Raw genomic sequence first — 24,513 nt, 5'->3', positions numbered from 1 at the left:
CTACAGAGGACGGGTCTTTTTCACTCCTTTTTCAGAGCCCAGAAGTTATTTGTTGCTGTCGGGGTGTAAAGACCATTCAATTCAATTCAATTTTATTTATACTATCAAATCATAACAAGAGACTCTACAGATCTAGACCACACTCTATAATTTACAAAGACCCAACAGTTCCAGTAAGTCCCCCAAGAGTAAGCATTTAGTGCGACAGTGGCGAGGAAAAACACCCTTTTAGGAAGAAACCTCGGGTGGTGAGGAAAACTTCCTTTTAGGGAGAAACCTCAGACAGAACCAAGCTTTTGGTAAGCGGTGTCTGACGGTGCTGGTTGGGGGTGTGACGAACAGTGGCAATAATAGTCACAATAAAGATAATGGAATGCCCTGCTATGCCCTGCAGTGCCCTGCTATGTCCTGCTATGCCCTGCAGTACCCTGCTACACCCTATAATGCCCTGCAGTGCCCTGCTATACCATGAACTACTACAACTACTATTTCTAGTCATAGTTCCATTATCTTTATTGTGACTATTATTGCCACTGTTCATCACACCCCCAACCAGCACCGTCAGTCACCGCCCACCAAGAGCCTGTGTCTGTCCAAGTTTTCCTCACCACCCAAGGTTTCTCCCTGATAGGAAGTTTTTGCCACTGTCGCACTAAATGTTGATCTTGGGGGAATTACTGGAATTGTTGGGTCTTTGTAAATTATAGTGTGGTCTAGACCTACTCTGCTGCTCTGTCCTAATCTGTAAAGTGTCTTGAGATAAATCTTGTCTTGTTATGATTTGATACTATAAATTATAAATTATATTTTGTGAAGTTAGAACCTTTTCCTTTCATGCAGCATTGATATATGGGAGCTCTGTGTAACTCATTCTTTGTAGGGTTTACCAACACTGAGGAGGCTTTGAGATGCAGTATACCAGCTGAATGTATCACGACTATTATTCACTGTAAAATTATTTCAGGCTGGGAGCAATCCATTCTTGAAGACTGAGATTTTTGTCTCAGTGGAAAGCAACTTATTGTGGTTGCAGTAGGCAGTGTAGAAATTGTTGGTTGGTCTCCCTGAGAGGCAAATTAGTCTGCTTGACCTAAATAAATGGAACTTACAGGCTATATATTGTGTACACTACAGACATATTGATGTGTCAGGGCTTTACAGAGCATACAAAAAAATCTGCTTCCAACACAGGAAGTTTCTCTTTGTCTGCTGCACAATAACACTAATTGCTTCTTGGTTAGATTAATCTTGCCTGAACTTGAAATAAATAAATACATTTATTAGATCTGCCTTTGTGTGATAACATTAATGTGAAGATACATGGTTTTAAATCAGTCAGGTAAATATGAGATATTTGAAAACATAAAATAAAATGCAACATGAATTCAAAAAATAAAATACTAACTTTACAACTTCTCTTTCCCTAGATGGCATGGGTTCATATTTGTCATTTCCCTAAGTACACACCACAGCACTGTCGCCTTGAGAACATGAGGTGAAACTGGGTCCTTCAAAACTTTGCCTCTAGCGTCTCATTCCACGCATAGAGGAAGGGAATCTCAACACCGACCCTTGAAAATGGGATTCCTCAAATGCTTGGATCATTGGCGGTAAACTTTCTCGCTCTGTGAACAGTGAACCTTTTTTTTTTTTTATTTTATGTATTTATTGATTTTTTTCGGCCATCTGTAACCCACAGCAGTCACTGCAGTGATAACAGACAACAAACAAAACATAACATTGTTGCTTTTACTTCCACAAACAAAACAAAAAATGAACAGACAAGAAAACAAAAACAAAAAAACAATACTAATAATATATATATATATACACAGTATATAAAAAAGAAACAAACAGGACCGAAAAGGTGTAGGCTGAAGCCTAAGCTTATTACACCTACCCTTGTTACATGAATTATATTTTTTCATATGAAAATGAAAGTTACAGAAACTAAGTTTACACAATATAACCCATTACAACAACAAAACATCCCATACGTTTTCCTTCTGCTTATCATTGCAGACTAAGGAGGAAGACTTGCAGCTCCTCCCTTACAACAGGAAAAGGTCACACGTGTCTCAGCAGACACTGAATGAGAACCATGTAGGATATCTTCTTTTTACGTGAAGCAGCTCTGACCCTGCGGCCGTTTTTCCTCCCGTCACCTGTCAGTAGCACAAATCACAGTGGCTCTGCACACCATCCTCCTGTAGTGTGTGTTAATGTATATTTCATAAATCCCTCAGTCTTGTTTGCATATGCACTCACTGTATGTGCTTGAGTAAACTGGAGGAGAAAGATGCAGCTGAAGTGTTTGCAAGTTTAATTGACTACTGAGCTGCCAAGTTGGCATGCAGTCATGAATCTCATACACTATAAAAAATTCACACAAGTCGTAAATAAAGTCAACCTCATCAACTTATTTGCTCTCATTATCATTATTAGCGGTGCGAGTTTTTTGTTGCTGTTTGTTTTGTTGTAATTATTGTGGTGAACTGCTGTGACCTCGCCATGCTGAGAGTGCCTGTTGTAATTATGCGTGCCACATCTGGGCTGCAATCCAAACTGCACTATATGGAGTTTTTACAGCATTAAAAATACAGTTGCACCTCGCTAATCTGAAGCCTCCAGATATCCAGGTTGCTTGGAATAGTGAAATGCTTGGATTATTGTAATTCATTCATATAGTTGGCCCAGGCTTAAGGTAGGGGCACACTCCAGGCTGCACTCACCGCATTTCTTAAACAGCTTAAAAGCCTTCCACAGGTGGCAGCCAATTTCTCCCCAGATCAGCATTCCAGTGGAGCCCCATGAGAACAGGTATAATATTTTCACTCTGAGGACTAACTCTGGAGAAAATACGACATGATTTTGCTGCTGAACTATGATGCTCTAAACTGGTCTTTCAACTTCTAAACACATCATTTAACGCTCACCACTGTTCTTTAATGATCTTAAACATGTATTCTGTAACATGTAGCGTAAATTGGTGCTGCATGGAAAACTGGGTCCAAACAAGATTATCTTTTTATGGTCTAAATTAGTCTTTTTTGGTAATTTCCTGCTGTTAAGGGACTGTTCATTAGTTAATTAGGGGGCCACCGGAGGAGTTTTGTGGCCTCTAACCTAGAAAGACTTGACCCTCCCCTCGTCAGTAATAATTTTCCTATGAGCCTCCAAAACGATTTGAAAAAAAAGTAATGACCCTCCCCTCGCGTGCAAGTTTTCACTTAGCAAAGAAGTACAGATACCACTTGAGTTTTACAGCCATGATGTATAGGTGTTAACCTCTGCATTCTCATCTTACACATCCCACTCCTCTGTTATGGTGTGGTGGCCATTTCAGTAGATTTACTCACTAACATTGTTGTGGAAACACAATAAGCATGGAAACTAAATGCACACTTCATGCATTACTGCATTACTTCAAATACTAAGTTACTCATCTAGTAAACTAGTATTCATATGAAATAAAACAATAAAACATTGAGACCATTCAGCAAAGGATGCTGGGATATAACCAATTCAACACTGGTTGGTATGGACTAGTCATTGTATATTTTAGCACATAGGTAAAGTTGCCGAAGCTGAACATTATATTCCAAAACACATATGTTTATTTTTAACAATTTAACAATTTGCCCTTATGAAATCCAATCGCGGCACGGCTGTTTTGGAACACAATAGACAGATGCTTAAATTCAACTAAAATGTAACAGTGAACAATCAGTGTTGGACCTACAGTCTGTTGAGATGCCTCTCCAAACGCAGTCACACCATAAAACGTTAAGACACGTTGAGAAAAAAGATCCGTATTTTGCCATAATCCAATGACACGAAAAAAGTAATCCACAGCGATCAGTAGATCCACAAAAAGGTAAATGACACGGTGTATCCAGCAAGGCCGATATGAGCGTCACATTCACCAGCCAGCTCCAAACAGGTGAACGAGGCCTCTCCACTTCGCCGTTTAAACAAAGTGGAATAAACGTATAAAAGTCTAAATCTACACAAAACCCGCAATCAATTAGTAAGCTGACATCACATTTATATACATGGCATTTAGGAAACCTTTATTGCAAGGTTGGCACGGCAAGATGTCCAGACTAGTGCAACAGTAATTTACGTTTTTTTTGCGTCCTGCTGCTCCCATCAGCCAGGTAATATTTTTTTTACCAAAGCAGTATATGAAATCAGATGTATTACCTACCACCGTTTAGTTGTTTTGTGTTATTTAAGATATTTATTTAATATCTGGTCATGCCAGATGTAATTATTCCACTAATTTTTTTAACAATGCTATTACCCGTTTGAGCCACCAGGGGGGCAGTGCTCCTCCTGCCCCCCCAGCAAACTCCGCGTATGCGGTCAGACCATCTGCTAGGGGGCCGAGACTGAGAGCTACATGGATAAATATGCACCAAACAAGCCACTTTGAAATTTTGCTCTTTTCATGAATAAAAAAGTTGGGTGACCCCCCCACCCAGACTAAAAAATGTTGGATGACCCTCCCCTCAGCAAAATATAAAAAGACATGACCCTCCCCTATTTTCCTCCGGTGGTCCATTCCATAAATACCGAACGGTCCCTAAGATGGTTACAAGGCAGGTGCTTAATATGGTTGTTATCAATATTGTATCTAGCACAGGCTTTATTTGGTGGTCTATTAATTGCTTCATTTTTATCTCTCATTAGGGTTTAATCAATTGTATTTAGCCAAGGTTTTTGGAGAATTTTGTTCTTGTTTTGTTCTGTTCTCCTCCTCCTACCACAGCGACTGTACTACCACTAGTGTTACCCAGTGGTGTAGTGGTAGATGGGCAGGTTACAGAGGAGGGAGTGGGTATACTTTCCTGTGTATTCCAATGGCTTTTTGGCTGATGGGTGGGTATACTTTATACTGCCACGTTTACCTGCGTATACCCTCCATTGCAACACTGGGGCTCCCACTCCCATCAAACCACCCAACTTATTCTCACTCCCATCGCGTAAAATACGGACGCTTGGTCAGGTGCCTTTGGCGTTGTTATTGACGCTAAAAGTCTCCTTTAACGTCATTTCTAAACGTGCTTTATCTAAACATGCTGGGTCAGGACCATTGGCGTCACTTTGGACACAGCTAGGATAAGGAAAAGATGGTGGGTGGGCTTATAAAAGGTACATTTCCGTGACACGCGGGACAACAACAGGACAGTTGGGTTTAGGAACACGCGGGACATGATCCTCGGTCTCCTGGGTGAAAGTTCTGTGTTGTTGACCATTGTCGCTCTTAATACTACATCATCTTACAGCGCTGTCGAGTTGCTGCTCTGGCCAGTGCATTCCATACAGACGCTGAAGGGTGATTTTTGCGTCGTATCTGGCGCTGACAGCCACTGACCAAGCGTCAGTATTTTACGAGTTCGGAGTGAGAACGGGTTGGACCAACAAATCTCTCTCTCTCTCTCTCTCTCTCTCTCTCTCTCTCTCCTCTCTCTCTCTGCTAGATTCGGAGTAGATGGGTTCATAACCTCACCAACGGAGCGTGCAGTGATCATAGTGTGTGATGTGTGTGTGTTGGGATATGTCTGTCTCTGTGAGGACCCGTGACTAGTGCTCAAGCTCGAGAGTGAAGACATCTTCACTTATCTTCTCCAGTGGTCAGCTGGGCCTCGGATATAAAGTTAGGGTTAGAATTAGGATTAGATGACAGTTAGAGCAAGAGTTGAAATCACGCACGCAGTGCATAAGGTTAATGTTTTCGAAAATGTTCTGGCCCAAGTTCACAATTTGATTTTTTCAGAATCCCAGCAGTAATGAGTTAAGTATAGGTATGTGGATTTGGAGCCTAATCTGATGGTAAACTGCTACAGATATGTATAAAATACATATATTGTCATGATTGTATGTATTAGAAAAAGGTTTTGGTTAGATAAAAACATAACAGAAGCTCTGAGTCAATGGCTATTAGCATTTGGGTGTGGCATATAATATTTTATTTTTTCATAAGCACGGAAAGAGCTCCAAATGGCGTATGTACAAATGTTGACCGTTTTCCAACATATTTAATATTATTATTATTATTTATATTTATCTATAAAATAACAAAGCTATATCAACATTTTCAGAAACTGTCTGCATATCAAAGAGCCCTTTAATTCAGGGTCAGGACTAGGGCTGGGCGGTATGGCCTAAAATATATATCACGATATAAATTTGAAGCACAGACGTAATGGCATATATCACTTCATATTCATTTTCTTATAATTTCAATATACCATTTTCTAAAGGGGGGGAAACACTGGTATGGCAACTGCATAGCAGCTGTTAGTGTAGCCTGCTCTTAACTGTAGTACAAGGACATATTGTGTAGTACAGAGTAGGGCTGGACCTGAATATTGTTTGTTGGGTAGGTGTTCAGTTTTCAATTTTGGGATTTGTTTTTTTTGTTTGTTTTTTCATCAATACTGTAGAATAACAACATCCTTAAAAAAGGTGTATGTGTGTGTGTGTGTTTTCTATGTTCTATGTAATGGTTAATGCCCGATGAGGTGTCCATTTTCGGGTATTAATGGCCGACTGTGAGGCATGAACCGTTGCCTCCTCCGAAGTCCATTAATACCTGACAATGGACACCTCGAAGGGCATTAACCTGCTTATACCATGGTCACTTGCCAAATAACATATTTTTTAAACATTAGTTTATATTTTAATTTGCTTTACAATCGAAACTACGATCAAACTCTGTTTACCTGGTTACGCCTGAGGGTTGGACTAATACCTGGAACAATCATTCCCATCCTATAAGGTTCTTATGCAATGTAAACGTTGTTCACTCCTCCAGGAAATAGGAAAGACCTTAGATATGACTTGCCACCCTTAGCAACGGGAGATATTTATAGTAAGAATAATTTGACAATATGTTGAACAACAAGACAAGCTAGCTATCCAGCCATGTCATTGTCCCCAAAACAATATAACCACTTTTCCGAACAATTTTAACCGCGATGTGTAACGTTACTGTCGGCCACAGCCTGAAGAGCGACCTGAACAGTGAACGGGATGTGAGATAACGTTATTCTCACGTGAAACAAACAGTTCAGAGGGGCAGTATAACTTACTTCTTGCAGCTTGTGTGTTAGCGCCCTCCTGTGGTGTTCAGGGGCAGTGTTGGAAATAACACATTTCCTTTTTGTTTTAATGTAGCGCATTCATTTAGAACAGTAAACAGTCAGTTTCACCAGAACTCCTTTAGTAGGTGTCCTCCATCACTTTTTGCAGCCAATCAGAATCGAGTATTCACCCAGACCATGGTATAAAGAGCCATACCAGTGTCTTTCCATTGACTCTATTACCATTCTCCATAGTGAGTGAGTGAGGGTGATGGATGTATTACAGACACTACTCCCATTTCTAAAGCTTCTTCATGTTTGACATACTATGTGGACTGCATGTGAACCATGATGTTGGTAACCTGCTTCGAATTCCAAACAATGTATAAAAAAAAAAATAATCTATAAAACAAAAAATTTAATTTTGAACCTAATACTGTAGATATTAAAAAAAAGCAATATGTCTGATGTTCAGTCAAGCCCCTGTGAGGTGTTTGTGTGTTTACTGTGACAGCTTGCACTGCATGCTGAGCTGCGTGTATTGCACTGAATTATTCACTGCAAGTCACTGCTGTTGCTTTATGTGGTCCTACTGCCTTGCAGGATTCCACCAGATGGAAAACGTTGCAATGTAAAGCAGCACCTGGAACACAAGAGAGCAGTTACTAGAGACTTGCTCAGAGGATCAATCAGGTCATGTGTTAGGACACTTTGGAGCCAACATCAGGGAAAAATCTTACTTATTTACCCTCTGAGGTCTAAGGGCATTTTCACATATCTTCTTAAATTTACCTTTTTAAGGTATTTGCATATAACTGATCCCCATGTGTTTCACATCAAAATGTTTAGAACAAAGTCAGCTTTCCGTATAGTGACGCCACATTTTTTCTAGATCAACGTGTAAAGAGATAACTTTGCGCTAAAGCTGAAACGTTGATGTTGGCTTTTTGAAATCCTCAAATCTCTTTTGAAAACAAAACTTAACTTATGATGTGTTGTACAACTTGTTTCGGTGCTTGAAATGAGTTTACCAAAGACATAGGTTATACTGTATATGATTAAAATAGTAAATAAATGTCTGAAATGAAATTTTGTAATATTGCTTTTTGAATAGGAGTTCTGTCAAACATTGGACGCTGCGGTGCATCTTTCGTCCTCAGAGGGTTAATGTAGTACATCAACTGTTTTTTACATTGTACCGAGTCTAAGATGGGCGGTGTGTGTATGTGTGTGTGTGTGTGTGTGTGTGTGTGTGTGTGTGTGTGTGTGTGTGTGTGTGTGTGTGTGAGACTTGTTGTATGGCTAACAGTAGAAGTATCAGTGTTAATGGCAGTAGGAACAGGACCTGTACCTGTAGTAGGGAGAATAGTAGTTATCGTATAAAGTAGAAGTTGTAGTTCACCAATATGAGACCAACAAGGCAGCCGAGAATAATGTAATACTTCATAAAGGATATATGTAATGTGGGGCAACATAGTGTTGATTCCACTGCCGAGCTCCAGATGCTGCTGGTGTAATGTGGAAGAGGAGGCGAGGTGTTGGACCATACTGAAAGATGATGATGTGAGCATAATCCTTAAATTCCATGAGGTGCAATCGCGGCCACTAATGACAATGCTTGTGCCTCCCAAGAAGCGGCTCTCCACTCTGCTCTGCTGAAAATACGTGCTAGATGTTCGTACTGTATTTATGTTGACACTGTACTTTATGTTGACACTGCACTACGATAGAATTTGTACAATCCGTTTCAAACAATCATTTTAAACTAATCTTACTTGTAACCTAATCTCACTTTACTTCTACTTAACATTTTTATTTATTTCTTACTGTAGCTATGTTACTTTATACACTTATTGACTTGCTCTTTTCTCAATCTTATTGTACCTTGAATTTGACTGTGAGCAACTGCAACTTAACAATTTCCCTGATGGGATGAATAAAGTATTCTGATTCTGATAGATCTATTATTGACGGAGTCGCAAGGCATTCAACAGGACGTATTTCACAATAAATACTGATTCAGACCACAAACGTGTATTGTCTCTCTCACTCTGATAGACACGGTTTCATGTGGGTTCAGCCAGTTTAATGAATACAGTGAATAACAATAAAACAATAGAAGACATTACGATAATTACGCTGCAAAGATGCAAAGCAACATTAGCTTCTAATCTATGACGATCTAATAATTGTAATATTAGGTCATATGATCCGACGCATCGTCAAGAACTGGTCTGACGATATGGTACGAAGATGTATGCACACCAATTTAGGCGACCGCCGGCTGGTCACGTGGCGCCGGCTACAGAGCTCCGTCGTATCAGCAGCAGATGGTAGTTGTGTTTAGCCACCAATACGTGATACATTCTCACTCTCATCGCGTAAAATACGGTGGCTTGGTCAGGTGCCTTTGCCATTGTTATCGACGCTAAAAGTCTCCTTTAACGTCATATCTTAACGCGCTTTATCTAAACCCGCTGGGTCGGGACTATTGGCGTCACTTTGGACGCAGTTAGGTTAAGGAAAAGATGGTGGGTGGGCTTATAAAAGGTATGTTTCTGTGACACGCTGAATAAGAACGGGACAGTTGGGTTTATGAAAAGTGACACGAGGGACATGAACCCCAGTCTCCTGGGTGAAAGTCCTGTGTTGTTTGACCCATCCACCACCCGAACAAACCTCCCTATGCAGAATTTCAGGCTTCCATACTACTTAGTACCGTTGTCGCTCTTAATACTACGTCATCTTCAAGCACCGCTTAGCTGCTGCTCTGCCTGGTGCGTTCTACACACACGCTGAATTAGGAACAACTGGCACGCACTTTCAATTACGAAGACGTGGGATTCATCAATCCTAAGAACACAGGTGCGAACAATTCTGCTGTTTAAGAACACGTCATGAATCCGACGTAGACTTTTCTTAGGGACTTTCTTAAGATCATATTTAAGAGAAAACTTAAGAAGATATTGGTGAATGAGGCCCTATTCTCAGAAAAGCAAAGTATTTCTACTCTCTGTCCGGTGCTTCTCAGGTGCAAGCATATCACTTTGCCCAAGTAGCAGAAGTAGCAGTGCTTTGTCTTTCTGAGAATATAGTTCCCAGTTTATATATGGTTAGAAGATGGCTGTGTCTCATATGACCTTGTTATTTGTACACGCTGTGACTATACAAATCACAACATGTAAATAGGAACATGTTGGCATTATTTTGTCACTTTGGAGCAGTAGGCTAGTTGGAACCAATTACCTTCAGGATCCGTGCTAGGCTAAGCTACCGGTGGAGCCGTCGGAAAGAGCTACAGCGCGCACGGAGATGAGAAGGGTATGTATGGACTTATCTAACTCTGGGGGTTACGGTGAATAAGCTAAAATCCCAATAAGTCAGCGTGTTCCTTTAAATAAAACACCCAAATTCAATGAAAGTAGTGAACTGATCATTTATTTTACTTGTGAAGAGTAATGGTTGTATGGAACCATCCACGTTATTTTCTTTGATAATTTGGTTGAAAGAAACCCCCAATTTCTGAAATGGAAACTTAAATGGGTCAAATTTGACACGAGGACAAAAGGAGGGTTACGTTTTTGGAAAAAGATGGTGGTTTGGACACTCCCGGAGAACAAACACGCAAACTCCGCACCCCGACTCGAAAGTGCTGTGTTTTATAACCAACCCTTCCACGCCGACCCGCCTCCCTACACAGTCCACAGCGTTGCTATACAACAGTGGTCATTGTGGTGCATACAGCAAAATAAAATATGCGGAATACATACAAATTACTGTGCTTAACTTTTTGTAGTTGTCCATTGTCCATTAGGAACAGCCTGTATGATCTCATATATATATATATATATATATACATACATCATATGAGAATATATATCGCTGTTTGAAAAATGAGGCCGGCTGTCCATCCTTTTTCCAGCCAATCCCCCTGCAGCAGGTACCCCTCCCTGGCTAGATAAACTACTGCCTGGATGAGGATTAGCTTGATATCCTTCCCAGTCCTAAAAAGTAGCAGTTTGTGTATCACAGATGACAGACTTGTCACAGCTGAGTGTGAGAGATAGTGCTGCTTGACAACATTGCTTTCCAGAGCATAAATTGGGTTGGTATCGCTGTCCTGTGACGCTCTGATGCTGTGTGATGTGCTTTTTTTCCGGGGTAACTTATGACTGCATTTGTAATCATCTGATGTGAGACAACTTCTTTTTATGATCTTGTTTTTTTAACCGAATGGAGGCTTTCAATTCAGCAGTCGCTTCCAAATGTTTGACTTGTTAAGAGTGTGATGTCATGTCTGCTGTGTTTTTGTCACAGAAAATAGCTCATTCTTCAAGACTTGAATGCTACTCTGCTTTCATCCATTCTCTGATATTAAACTACTATGGTACTTCAGCTGAATGCTTTTCAAGTCCTCTAAACATCAGCCTCAACAGTCATGTCAAGTTTCGCCGCCAGCCGAGTTTGCATAACTCGTTTTTTTCTTCTTTTCGCTCTCGCACACAATTCAACCCATAGCCCAAACATTTGATCAGAGCAGAGCTAGTCAGCAGGAACAACGGCATTGGCGTGCGCTTTTGAAGCCTTTTAGTAGCAGCGAAGGGTGAAAAATGTAAGATCTCCCTGAAGTTAGACAACCAAAAGGGGCTGATGAGCCGCAGGGCCTGACAGGGAAGTGGATTCATGGGGACAAGGGGCTCAGGGCCACGGCAGACAGACAGACAGACAGGAGGCCTGAATCTCTGATCACAGCACCCTGTCTCTTTAGGCACTTTGAATAGGAGTAAAGCACTTTGTCGACAGATTTTACATCACGGAAAGTGGCAGGGAAACAGAGCTGCAGAAGAATTGATTTAAAATGCTGTAAAAATGTGCGGTGGGCCACGCGGGCGATTGATGATTTATGAGACGTTGCTGTGAGGACAGGAGGTTGAATTAAAGGACGTTGCTTTGATGTACTGTGGATGTCTGACTGTGTGTTGAGGAGAAGTTGTTTGGTCTCTCGGCTAACTCGTGTGTGCGTGAGGCTCTTGGAACTATGTAGGGGTGGGGAAAAAAAAAACGATTCACGTATGTATCGTGATTTTTTTGTGAGGATTTTTTAACATCAATTCTTTTCCCTAGAATTTATATTTTTTATACATTTCTTTTTTTCCCAATGATTGACCTCAATATTTTCTGTTCATACGGTACTGCCAACCACATTATATAGTATTATTATGTTTCTACTTTACAAATGAAATTAATGTACGACTGACTGACATGTGATGTGTAGAAAACAGTTAGTTTTTAGAAATGTCTCTTTACTTTATAGAAGTGTATTACTCAAATTTTGTTTTGGTTAAAGAAGGAAAGGAAATCGCAATACTCAACACTATCAAATCACAATACTCCTAGAATCACAATAAATGAAAATTGCAATACAATCGAAACCGGGACAAAAGCGTATCGTCCCAGCCCTAGAACTATATTGTGTAAGCAGGCAGAAGTGGAAGCCCCTAATCAGGCCCAGGCACTGCTTATGTAAGTAGGGTGCCCTTAAGTACAGAACATGGGGGCCGAGCCATTAGAAAACTCCATTTACAGGAGTTCAGAGAGACATAGAGACTCACAGAGACTGAATATCAAGAGCCAGAGTCTTCCTTCATGTGTGAAAGGAGCAAACGTCCTCCTTGTTTTCCCCTGTGCACCTCCGTCACTCAGTCTGCCACTGTCTCTCCTCACGCAGATCCCTCTCCACTTTGTGACACCGTCTTGAAACCCTCTGAGGCCTTTTCCATTTTCTTGTTACATGAACACTCTTTTAGCATAGTTGTTCAACATTGGATGGATGCATTCATAATGCGCAGATTTCTACCTTTGCAGTGTCTTTTCAGCTGACAAATTGTCCCACCTGTTACATTTAACCAAAGGACTTCTGGCCTAAATTTAGCAGTAAATAGTTCCAGTTTTTTGGTAACTCTTTAGATTTTGGGTCCCTTTAGGGCAACATGCAGAGACTGCCATTTGAAGCCTGTAGCACACGTCAGACAGAAGAAGCAGTCGTGCTGCAGTACCTGGGATACGCCAATCCAGACAGCAAATTGCTGCTTGTCTGGAGTGTCTGATACTAGGAAATAGGACAATGGCACATCTTGAAGTGCCAATACCCATCATCCCACAGTGACGCACGTCACAACAATAAGTACTGGTGTTCTAATGCGTGTCATAACACCTTTGTTGTCTGTCTCCTAATAATTTCCTAGAAAGTTGTTGATATAAGTGAAAGTTTCTTGAAAAGGTTTGTTTACAATTTCAAATCAAAGAGAAAAAAACGGAGTTGCATTGGAGAGTTGGTTGAATAAATGTTGAAGTTCGAAGAAAAAGCCATAAAAATCAAGTGGCTGTTATTGGAAAAAAAACTGGATGGTAGTTCATTTCAAAGGAGAGAATAAATTACGGTTAAATATCAACTCATTATCTCCAAAAATTCATTGCCTGAATGAATTTAAGGTGAATAATGCCCAATGCATTTGCAGGATTGTACGTCTTTACATAATAAAAGGACAATTTTAGCTTATTACAACTTATTGTGTTAGCTTTGTCCATTATTTCTGTCATCAATGCCTACTGCAGAGCATGTTACTCTTCTTCTGTTCGAACATGGCCTGTATTATTCAGATGCAGTAACCACAGGTGTCAAAAATCTGAAGGGATATAAATGAAAGTGTAATTTCGGTATTTTTCAACCTGCACCCTATTTTCTCATGCATTGGTGTCTAAATGACTGATGTCATCAACAATCTTTGAAATTGGTGCAATGTAACCCTATAGGACAAGTGTTCACCGATGGTGAACTAAAAGTTCTGTTTTCGCCACTGTTTTTGCTGCTGACAGGCTCAGATTATTATTAATTATTATTATTAAGTGTCAACATTATGGAAATGATTCCTACAGAGATAGGCCTTTTGGTGAAGGAGTAGGATCAGGAGCAAGAGCAGGTTATGTTGGAGATTAGAGATCAACTGGTGTAAAAGCACCGCCTACTGACCAATCAATACTCGACTGATAACGGCGTCCATTCTTAGAAGATCAGCTGTAGCTCAGTGGGCAGAGAGAGAGAGGTGCGCTCATAAAAGTTAAAACATTTAGAGACCGACAACGACGTTAACATTCCCTGATGGGTATCTTTATGAAAGATATAGATTTGAAGCGGAGGGAATTACATATAGGCTATTTGTCGGCTTCTTCAGCCGTGTGTTGCCAATACGCACATCGGTTAGAATTATGTTTTGATATTTTTTTATTTTCTCTCACAGCTTACCACTGCCAGGGTTGCAACTGAAATAAAAGGCTAAAGCAACAACAGTTTATGGAAAGCAAAAGTGTAATTATGCTCATATCTTGATCTGATGGGAAAGTGACCAGTGTAGTCTAATGTAGGCTGTTATAGTGGGTGTACTGTACTGTATATTGGCCAGAATCGGCCTTTGGGGGAGGAGGGGAGCATATCATAGTGGGGGGGCCTGGGTGTCCTCCCCCAGGGAAGTTTTAAGCATCAACAACTTCATTTCCTGCATTCCGATACACTTTTATGCACCAATTTACAGTAAAAAAAAAAATACCTTAGAAAAAAGCACAGATGACAATTCAAAATTTAGTGTGAAAAAGTATGTTACGTGTCATTGGGCATTTTTAAGTGGGTATATAGACATCCTGGAGCTTACTATCACGTAGACTACACCACTGGAAGTGATATTGATAGGATAAGCGTTGTGATTTACGCAAAACAGCGTCGGCTTTTTTTCCAGCTTTCCTTCCTGCAATTTGCCTGTAAAACCGTGTCTGTGTTCTTCATATTTACGTAGAATTATAGTTTGCTCTTCTTATGTAAAATATGCGGCTCTGGTAGATGTTTGCGATTGGTCGTGGTGCGCAAACACCGCCTCTTTTACGTGAACACGTAAAAGATTTAAAAAAAAAAATAATCTAGATTGGAAAAGCCTCGGTTGACTGAACTAGTTGATAACCAGCGTTGTGATACAGCTTATGCGGGACCGCGTTGTTAGGTTAGGTGAAGCCGGGTAACTGAAAGAAATCCAGGACATGTTGATCTTGCTTCGTAGTACAGGCCTCAGGAATGCTTCGTGGACCAGCCAGACCTTCCTCTGCAGCGCTGTGGAGGAAGGTGTGGCAATGTGAGACTAGTAAACATCTGAGCAGGCTGAACTCTACGTGACTGGCCATTTCTATATCTTGTGGTAAAAAACTGAGCTCACAAGATGTGTGGGGCTGTACAAAGCTCATCTTTACTGTGATCTTTCTCCTGCTCCTCGCTACATGATATCAACCCACTGAGACCTCGCTGTGCTTCCTATCCTGTTTGTGCACTGACAGTACAAGTGCATGTGCATGTGGGGTTTAAGCGTTGCTGTGTTTGTGAGTTCCATGGCCAGATAGCAGGTAGTGATAATTGAGATGATAGGCCTACTCTTTCCTCTGCATGGATTGAAAAGAAGCCTGAAGAGAGTGTGTGTGTGTGCACACGCGGCGTCACTGGTGTTATTATTAGGCCGCGTCCACGAGGTTCATCTGCTAGATGCCTTTCCAGGCTCTCCATCTGAGTCGGTAATTGTGGTGGATCTGAAAAAAAATGAATCATAACAAAACAGCTATGCTGTGGACTTTTGCAAGGCAGAAATTGCATCCTTTCATCTTGCCGTATCAATGTGAATTGAATTTGTTTGTTTAACCCCTATTGAGTCCCGTCACACAGCTGTGTTTGTGCCATATTCGTGAGGACTTTCCACTGACTAAAATGACTTAAAGTAGTCTCTACTACTAACCTTAAAGGAATAGTCCAACACTTAAAGAAATAGGATTGTTGGTCATCAAATCCTCAGTCAAACAAGATCAATTTCAGTGTCCAATACAGAAAGGTATTTTTAAAACAAATGTTTGACATTCTCTTCACCGCTCCTGCTTTCTTGAAACTTTTGCCCCCCTTTTTTTCTTCCCAGAACCCTCTGGTACATGAAAGAAAAATGAACACAGCCCGCTTCCTCCTCCTCCTCCGCCTTCGCTTTCCTTGTTCTCCTTTTGGGAGCAAAAGGGAGAGAAAAGGAGAGTAAAAGACATGTAGAGAGCGAGAGGGGGAAGAGGGGGCTTGGTGTATAGATTGAGGGGAGAGAGAGCGAGGGACATGACGAGCCAGAGAGAGAGAGAGAGAGAGAGAGGCAGAGGGAGAAATGAGAGATGTGGTGAAAAGGAAAAAAAAGGACGGAGAAATAGCCGGGGGCTCTTTTTCCCTCCCTCTCTCTTTCTCTCTCTCTCTCTCCACATGCCGAGCAGAAACAGAAGCAGTGCTGGATGCTAATTACTTATTAGATTGCAGATATGCGCGGCGGGGTAGCAGGGCTAATTAGGTTAGCGCCCTGCTAAAACGAAAATGTCTTAATGCTGAGGCTGCTTACGGTATCTCCAACCCTCCACCCCCCCACCCCCCCCCCTACTCTCCCTCCTGTGAGTCCAGTCAGGCCAGATCCACTCTAAGCCAACCTGAATGATGGGCAGGGGCTGAAGGAGAGAGCAGGGCTGACCGGAAGATGCCTCAGACAGCCCTAATTATCCCTCTGACCTTTTCCGGCAGACTTAGAGCGGAAGAAGGAGTAATGTGATCAGCTCTCCATGTGACTCAGATATCATGCACTGCTGATGTGTCAAATACCAAACGACTTCAATGCGATTGTCGTCAAAAGAAAATCGGCAGCATTAGTTTTGTTGAAAATGCCTGAAATGACCTTTATATGTTGGCTCTGGTCTGTCAGCATCAATGGAAGGAGGGAAAGGAAGAGAAAGGAAAAGCTGGTAGGGAGTAGGTAGGTGTGGAAGGCTGCTGTTTATCCTACTGTCACTGAGTAGGTTTACATGCACACTATTATTCCACTATTATTCCGAATATAATATAAACGAATATAAACAGCATATTCCGTCTGGATGTTCACAATAATGTGTTTTTCCGAATATAGCATTTTCTGATTAAGACGTGGGATATTCCGGTATTATTCAGGTTTTAGAGGCATTCTTTGGACATGTATATAGCGCATTCGGAATATGCGTCTCAGTCAAGGTTTTTACTGCAGTTTCTGACAGTTTACGGCCTCTTGGCTGTTTACGGCTTAAGGTCAACTGTGTGCGTTGCTATGGTTGCTGTACACAAACCGACCAGCCAACAGTTTGCAAGGCTGCAGTAGAGATGCACGGCCTGAAGAAAAGAAGACTTTTAAACATGATCAATGACTTGATATCAACAGGTTTTTGGATATGCGCAAACATTTTTACGCCGACATTTTCAAGAAGCTGGTTGAAGGAATGAAAGAGGGAGGCTGTGTTCGCACGGTCCAACAAGTCCTCCACCACTGGAAAACTAAAAAAATTTGATTTTGCACGGCTGCATGAAAACGGAAATATTAGTGTCATATTCACTTTCATCATCCATGTAAACAGCTTAGCTTCAGTGCTTCATCTGTGTCTACACAGGATGCGTTCAGGCCATAGACTGTTAATATTAATGAACAACGCATCTGGTTCGGCGAAGTGCTGCAAATGCAGAAGTGCCTTAAACCTGCATTCTATCTAAATTCCAGCAGGGGGCGAAACGTGCAGTTGCAAAAAGAGGTCGGTTTCTGTAGAAGTCTATGAGAAAGTGATCCACTTCTCACTTGATTTATTACCTCAGTAAACATTTTCATAATGAGTTTATGGTCTCAATCGCTACTTTTAAGTCTTGTGCAACACAGAATGACGAAAATTTCTTTGAATTATGGTCTTGTTGATTTTAAATCGGCGATAAAGCAGTGGCTGTTTTAGGGCGTGGCTATGATGTGATTGCCAGTGAAAGTGTGTAACGTAACGTAGAGTTTAAGCAGCTCCTCCCTCACTCCTCCCTCTCGTCGAAAATCGTCACATCCGCAACCAGGATGGTTGCGCCCGTAACGGCAAACTCTACGACGGATAGCAGATCTCCACAAACCAATGGGTGACGTCACACATGCGCTGTCCCATACAGTCTATGGTTCAGGCACAGTATTGAGAGTAGGCCACCCATGTTTAGGCAGCAGTGATCGTTTCCATAAGACAAGTGCAACGTGAGCCGTAGCCGAGCCTGTTGGACAGCTGTATTGATTAAAATAGAAGCGTATCTGTTTCATCAGACGCCTGTGAGACAGAAGACTCTGAAACAACTCCTGTGTAGACAGCCATACACCAAGTATTATTTAACTTCACTAGTGGGTTAGCTTTAGCAACAGCAATGTCAATCATTCAGTCTAGCACTTCAACAAATATTTCAACAAATATGGGAGGTGATCTCTCTTACTTGGAAGGATGTGAATAGGCCTGTGAAAATGTCTTCTTGCCTAACAATGGAAAGAATAACGTATATGGTTAAGGATAGACAAGATACTTTCAAACAGGTTTGGGGACCATTTTTTAACTTTGTTGAACAAAATGATGTGGGTGATATTCTGGCAAATGAGGGGAATTCTGAGTAATTTAGTATTTTTCATGCAGGAGTGAGATGTTTATATTGGCTTGTGACACTGTTTGATTGGTTAGATGCTCCAGATATATCTTACAAGAAGGAATCAGACCACGGTGAAAGGTAATTTTTTTATATAAAGGTGTTTTTTTTTACATTTGTATTTTTATTTTTACTCTGTTGCTGTGATTGCTGGCTGTAGTTTGGTTTTTGCTTCTATTCGTTTATGTATGTCTGGTTAAAATGAAACTCAATAAACGCATTGTTTATGGGAGGACATTTGGTACAGACAGTCATGGTCCTCAGATGAGGAATTGTAATAACGTTGGTGATTTGTCTTTTCATCTAGCACCATCATCAGGTTAACGTGTGTCTTTGTCCAGTCTTTTGCTTTATCATCACATACCTGCAAAACTAATGACATTCTCATCCGCTTTAGTTGTATTTTGTGTTTAGTGCTAAATAGCAAATGTTAGCATGCTAGCATACTAAAAGATGGTGATCATACCTGCTAAACATCATCAAGTTAACATTGTCATTATGAGCATGTTATAATGCTGATGTTAGCATTTAGCTCAAAGCATTGTGGTATAGTACAGCCTCACAGAGCTGCTAGTGTGGATGTCGACCCTTAATCCTTCTCAATCATCATGACTCACTAGAAGTGTGTGGTGGTGTTGGTGTCTGCAGAGACCCTGCCCTCTGCCTGGATTCTCTCTTTTCTTATTATTTTTCTGTGTGCGGGACGTTTTTGGGCGGTAACAAAGAGTCATTGTGCCCCACGTGGTTGTGTAACCTCAGCCAATAATAGTGTGCATGGTGTGAAGCCCGTTCTCATTTCCAGCAGCCACTTTGCCCCTAGGAGTCTCATATTGATGCACAAGTTTAACCCACACACACACACACACACACACACACACACACACACACACACACACACACACACACACACACACACAATGTCCTCCAGATGATTGGGTCATCAGACCAGAAAACAATTATATGGGCAGTTGTTAAAGGTTTGTTGTGAAATAACTCATTCATATTTAAGAAAAAGAAAATGTTTGGGCTTTTGTAGTTCCTCTATCAGAGACTGTTGATTTACTGGTTTTAAGAAGATCTTAGACATCTGGCCTGAGATGTTTTTTTATCAGTCTACAGACTGTCGTGCTCGGTAAACATCAGCCCATCATCCTGCTGGACTCCATCATTTTGGAGGAGGCACGTTGGTTACTACAATATCTTATTTTTGCAGTTTTGCCCAAAACATTATTTAGCAGATTTATGTTGATACAACATTATAATTAGATGTGTTATTTTGGCAAAGGTAAAAGAGTGTAAAACACAAACAGAGAGAATGTAAGTGAAAGCTTTGCGAAACAGGAAAACTGTGAATTTAAAAGGAAGAAGAAGATTGGATGAAAAACAAAAGCAAAGGGGAACAGAGTGAATGTGGAGCAAAGGGAACATGAAATGTGGCAAATAAAAGAGGATTGATAAGGTCAAATGTGTTTAATAACTGGAGACATTTAGACCCTGTGTTCATTTCATAATACAGTTTGTAGATAATGGCAATGCTGCTGGTCTTATTCATCTTCTTTTTTCAAATTGCCATTGACCAGTTTGTTTTTACTTGATGATTGGTGACATGAAATGTTGAAATGTTCATGCACAAAGATTTATCTTGAGTTGTACACACAAACTGAGAAGTACTGTACTAAGAAAGTCAAAGTAAAATGTGGCACACTGTTCAAAAACTAAAAACTAATCTCTAAAAAGAGCAAAATAGTGAAAGCACTGCAAGTTCTCAGTCATCGTATAAAACCCGCCCCGTGTCAGATAAGCGTTGTGATTGGCCCGGCTGTAAATCTGTCTGTGTGAATCTATCTGCCAGAACAAATAAAACTAGGGATGCTCGAGATGGATAAAAAGTAGTGCTGTCAAACGATTAAAATATTTAATCGCGATTAATCACATTAATGTAATAGTTAACTCACAATAACGCACATTTTTATCTATTCTAAATGTCCCTAGATTTCTTTTTGTCCATTTATTTTTTCTCATTTTAATGCTCTTATCAACATGGAAAACTGGATCAACTGCTTTGTGCTTTTGTCGCCTGGCTTTGATGAGAATTTGCATCAGCTGTGTGCATCAAGTGGTATTTCAGACTCGACGTGCTGCGATGATAGCTCAGTTCACAACGACAAAACACACAGATCACTTTGGTCTTGTCAATGGAACCATTTGGCAACTTTTTAAAAGTAAACTTTCCATTCAGAATCTTATTGGCATCCATTTCGGTGTCTCGCGCTCGCCATCCACTCAAAACGTAACGTTAGCCTACTACTCTTTGGTCGGCTCGCAAGCCCAAACAAGTGTGTGCGGCGTGCCTGTTGTTTTGTTTCTGGTCTAGCTAGATCCGGTATGGTGTTGTAGTTTTTCTAACGTTACTAGTTGTTGCAACAGCATGCGAAAAAAACTACAAAGTTTGCTATGCCAAAAAGAACGTTAATCTCGCGATAAAAAAATTGACACCGTTAAATTGGGTTTGTGTTAATGCTGTTAATAACGCGTTTAACTGACAGCACTAATAAAAAGTCATATTGTGTTTGCGATTTACAATACTGTCATCGCGATTGTGATGTAATGGTATCATGAGTCTACCTGCTAGATGATCAAGGAAAACGCATAAAAACACAAACATTTTGAAATGTGTATTTCTCAACTTGAACAGTGGTGGAAGAAGTATTTAGATCTTTTACTTAAGTAAAAGTACTAATACTACACTGTAAAAATACTCTGTTACAAGAAAAAGCCCTGCATTGAAAATGTTACTTAAGTAAAAGTATGTAAGTATCATCAGAACAATGTACTTAAAGTATTAAAAGTAAAAGTACTCAAAGCAGAAAAATCCTAAAATTTTAGAAACTGGAAACGATCCAAACAGTTCTGTCAATCAACAAAGTTTTTTATCGGCTAATCAGTTCAGTTTAATTCTTAATAAAACCTCATAATACTGGACTAAATGTACTTAGTTACATTTTAGCGCTAAGTTAAACGAACATCAGAAGAAATAAACCAAAAATGTGCAATGAAGTGAATAAGGTGAAGGGTGGCACAACATGCAGACTGCAATGCACACAGAAATTAGAGTGTCACGCATATAGCGCACCTTTTTGTTTGGCACAATTTTTGCAGTTATGTAATCGCCCAGAGTGACACCGTGGTTGCGATTACATTAATCATGCAGCCCTGAATATAACAGGAGCGCACAGATGCGTCTGGTTCTGCAGCACATACGGGGGATTGTTCAATACACCATACCTTAGTGTCAGTACTATTACCTCGAGACAAACAGAATGTCAACAGGCATTCCAGAAAAAGTCTTAGCGTTGCACGCCTTCACACTCTGCTCCTGAATGGCTAGTAGTCCTTACCTAGCTACTGAGCATGTGCAACTCCCAAAAGAGATGGAACAGAAGTGTGATGCCTCACTCTGTAGTTAAAACAGAGAGCTCAACACACAGGGTGAAAAGAGGAGCTGCAGCAATGTGCAGTAGGACAAAAATATGATGTTTTTTGAAAATTAAACCATGTAAAGATAAATACAATTATGAACCTGAAAATGAGCATAATATGAGCACTTTAAGATCAGAGGAACATATGTTCATGGATTATTACAGATTTTCACCCAGGTAGACCATGACAGTAGTGATCATCAATTAGCGTATGGAACCATCCATGTTGTTTCTGGGACATTTGGTTAAAAGAAAGCCATATTTCTGGTGTAGAAACTTTGAAAATGGGTCAAATTTGACCCGAGGCCAACATGAGGGTTAAAAAGTAATCTGTAAATGTAATTCATCTGAGTTAGACCTTGACATACGAACATATGAATCGTGTGTATAGTGGAAAAGGCAGTGATTCCTGTGTTGGATCAGGTGAATGCTCAGTCATGAAAAATTAAAGCATCAAGATTGCCCCTACTTCCTATCGATGGACTGTGGCTGTGATTTGATTTGGGCTAACCCGCTATTTACTTACACTCACTTAGAATTTGATTACAATCCCCTCTAATTGAATGAAGATCTCTGCATTTTTGGATGTAGTGCCCCCTTGCTTTTTCCCTCATGATATGAATGTCTTCTTATGAGCATCTTCCCTTAGCCTACAGCTCATTTTTTCTCTTCTTTTCTGAAACCAGCTTCCTCCAATTAGCAGGAGAAAGGACATGCTCCATTACATGAGTCCATATTTGATCTGATAGCCCCCGCCCGCCCACCACCTCCCACCTTGGAGCACCCCTTTTGTTGCTGTTACATAAGAGGACAAACTGTCAGTTGTGTAACAGTGCTTTGTAGGGGTGGGAGGAGGATACATACTCATGCTTCAGTGTTATTTCTTTTCTTTTTTTGTCTTTCTTTTTTTTGGTCAGCGCCTCTATTAATTACAGAATATGTTGTAAGAACTGTGTGAGTGTGTGTACGTGCGTGTGTGTGCGTGTGTGGTTGTCTTCTATGTGTGCAGCAAAGACTTTTCTTTAATAAATAAAAAAAACAGCGATCATCTTGGTTTCAGTGTAGGGGCTTTTTGCAAGGCACTGCATGGATTAAGCCTGGGACAGATGCATTGTGGGTGGGTGGCAGCAGGGAGAAGGGGTCCCTGGGATAGAGCCCCGAGGCCCCTGTAGATTAGAGGCGGGGAACCCTGTACCGCTAATTAATGTAGACCCTGGTTAAAGAAAAGCTCTCCTCCATTGAGCATGATGGATTTACAGCTAGTCAGATCTGTGCGTGTGTGTGTTGTGTGTACTGTATGTGTGCGCGTGTCTTTGTGTGTGTGTGTGTGTGTGTGTGTGTGTGTGTGCGTGTGTGTGCCTGTGTGTGTGTTCTCAGCAGTAGTGGTGCTTCAGAGAATAAATTACAGCTTCTCCTTGAGCGTCTGAAGGGGACGGCATGAATTTCACAGCTGAACAATCATCAGTTCCCCTTCAACACACATCCACATCCACACATTATATACACTTATACACACACCAACAGCCCAACACCATGATTACTGATCCATCAGGAAGTAGTGGAAACTGTAAACACCCTGACTACAACAATCCACCAGGAGTTGGATTTTGTTGACAATTTCACCAGAAATAAAGACAAACTAATGTGGGTGATAGTTTTTGGTTTGTTTCTTAGCTCAACTTAAACACACATTTTCACTTCAGCCTAGCGCCTTACCAACATTTTAACTCCAGTGTAGGAGGGGTAATACATTACTTTGTATGTATGTGGATGTGTATTTGTGAAGGAGAAAGAGAAGGAAGAGACTGTTAATAATTATAAAAATCTCTCACCTGCTCTCACAACACATTCTCACTCCCATCGCGTCAGAAAGCGATGCTTGTTCAAGTGCCTTTGGTGTTTGTTAGCAGGACAGTTCAGGAAAAGATCGTAATCATGTTGTAACCCCACCCACCATCTTTTCCTTAACCTCACTGTCCCATTTTTGTGCCGCCTGTCAGTTAAACGTACGTCCCAACCCAGAGAGTCAAAAAGTAGCTAGACACTAAAGAAGACTTTTTGCGTCAGTAACAAACGCCAAAGGCATCTGACCAAGCATCGCGTTTTGGCGCGCTGGAAGAGAAAATGTGTTGCTTTGGAATGGGTAGCTACTGTAATGCAGAGTACAAGGATAAAGGGCAGACCACAAAAACATGATCTGATCTGAAAATAGGGAGTGGTTGGTGTCCGACCACACCAAACATTGTCATTAGTAATAGCATCTTAAGTGTTCCAGTGGGGTCAGCCCCTTTGTTCCCACAGCCATATGTTCCCACATTTCTAAGATCTTTCTTAAACTTAGGCCCTATGTTCCCAGAGCCCTATGTTCCCAAGGTTAGGGTTA

General features: G+C 40.8%; 1 protein-coding gene and 1 long non-coding RNA gene across 3 annotated transcripts in view; one reads left to right on the top strand and one right to left on the bottom strand.

The window, feature by feature from the left end:
- LOC116034499 overlaps positions 1-8,115 on the bottom strand; it is a 12,207-nt gene extending 4,092 nt beyond the window's left edge. Inside the window, exons 1-2 of the long non-coding RNA XR_004101118.2 lie at positions 7,832-8,115; positions 5,429-5,432 (exon numbers count right to left, since the gene is read on the bottom strand). This is a non-coding gene — a long non-coding RNA (uncharacterized LOC116034499). The remainder of the gene's footprint in view (positions 1-5,428; positions 5,433-7,831) is intronic.
- ptprga (protein tyrosine phosphatase receptor type Ga) overlaps positions 1-24,513 on the top strand; it is a 511,734-nt gene that overhangs the window by 189,867 nt on the left and 297,354 nt on the right. The gene's annotated exons all lie outside the window — the stretch shown is intronic.

This window comes from Sander lucioperca, chromosome 6, assembly GCF_008315115.2.
Source record: "Sander lucioperca isolate FBNREF2018 chromosome 6, SLUC_FBN_1.2, whole genome shotgun sequence".
Lineage (NCBI taxonomy): Eukaryota > Metazoa > Chordata > Actinopteri > Perciformes > Percidae > Sander > Sander lucioperca.
Note: the sequence above shows the minus strand (reverse complement) of the source record. Positions and strands in the feature narration are given on the sequence as shown.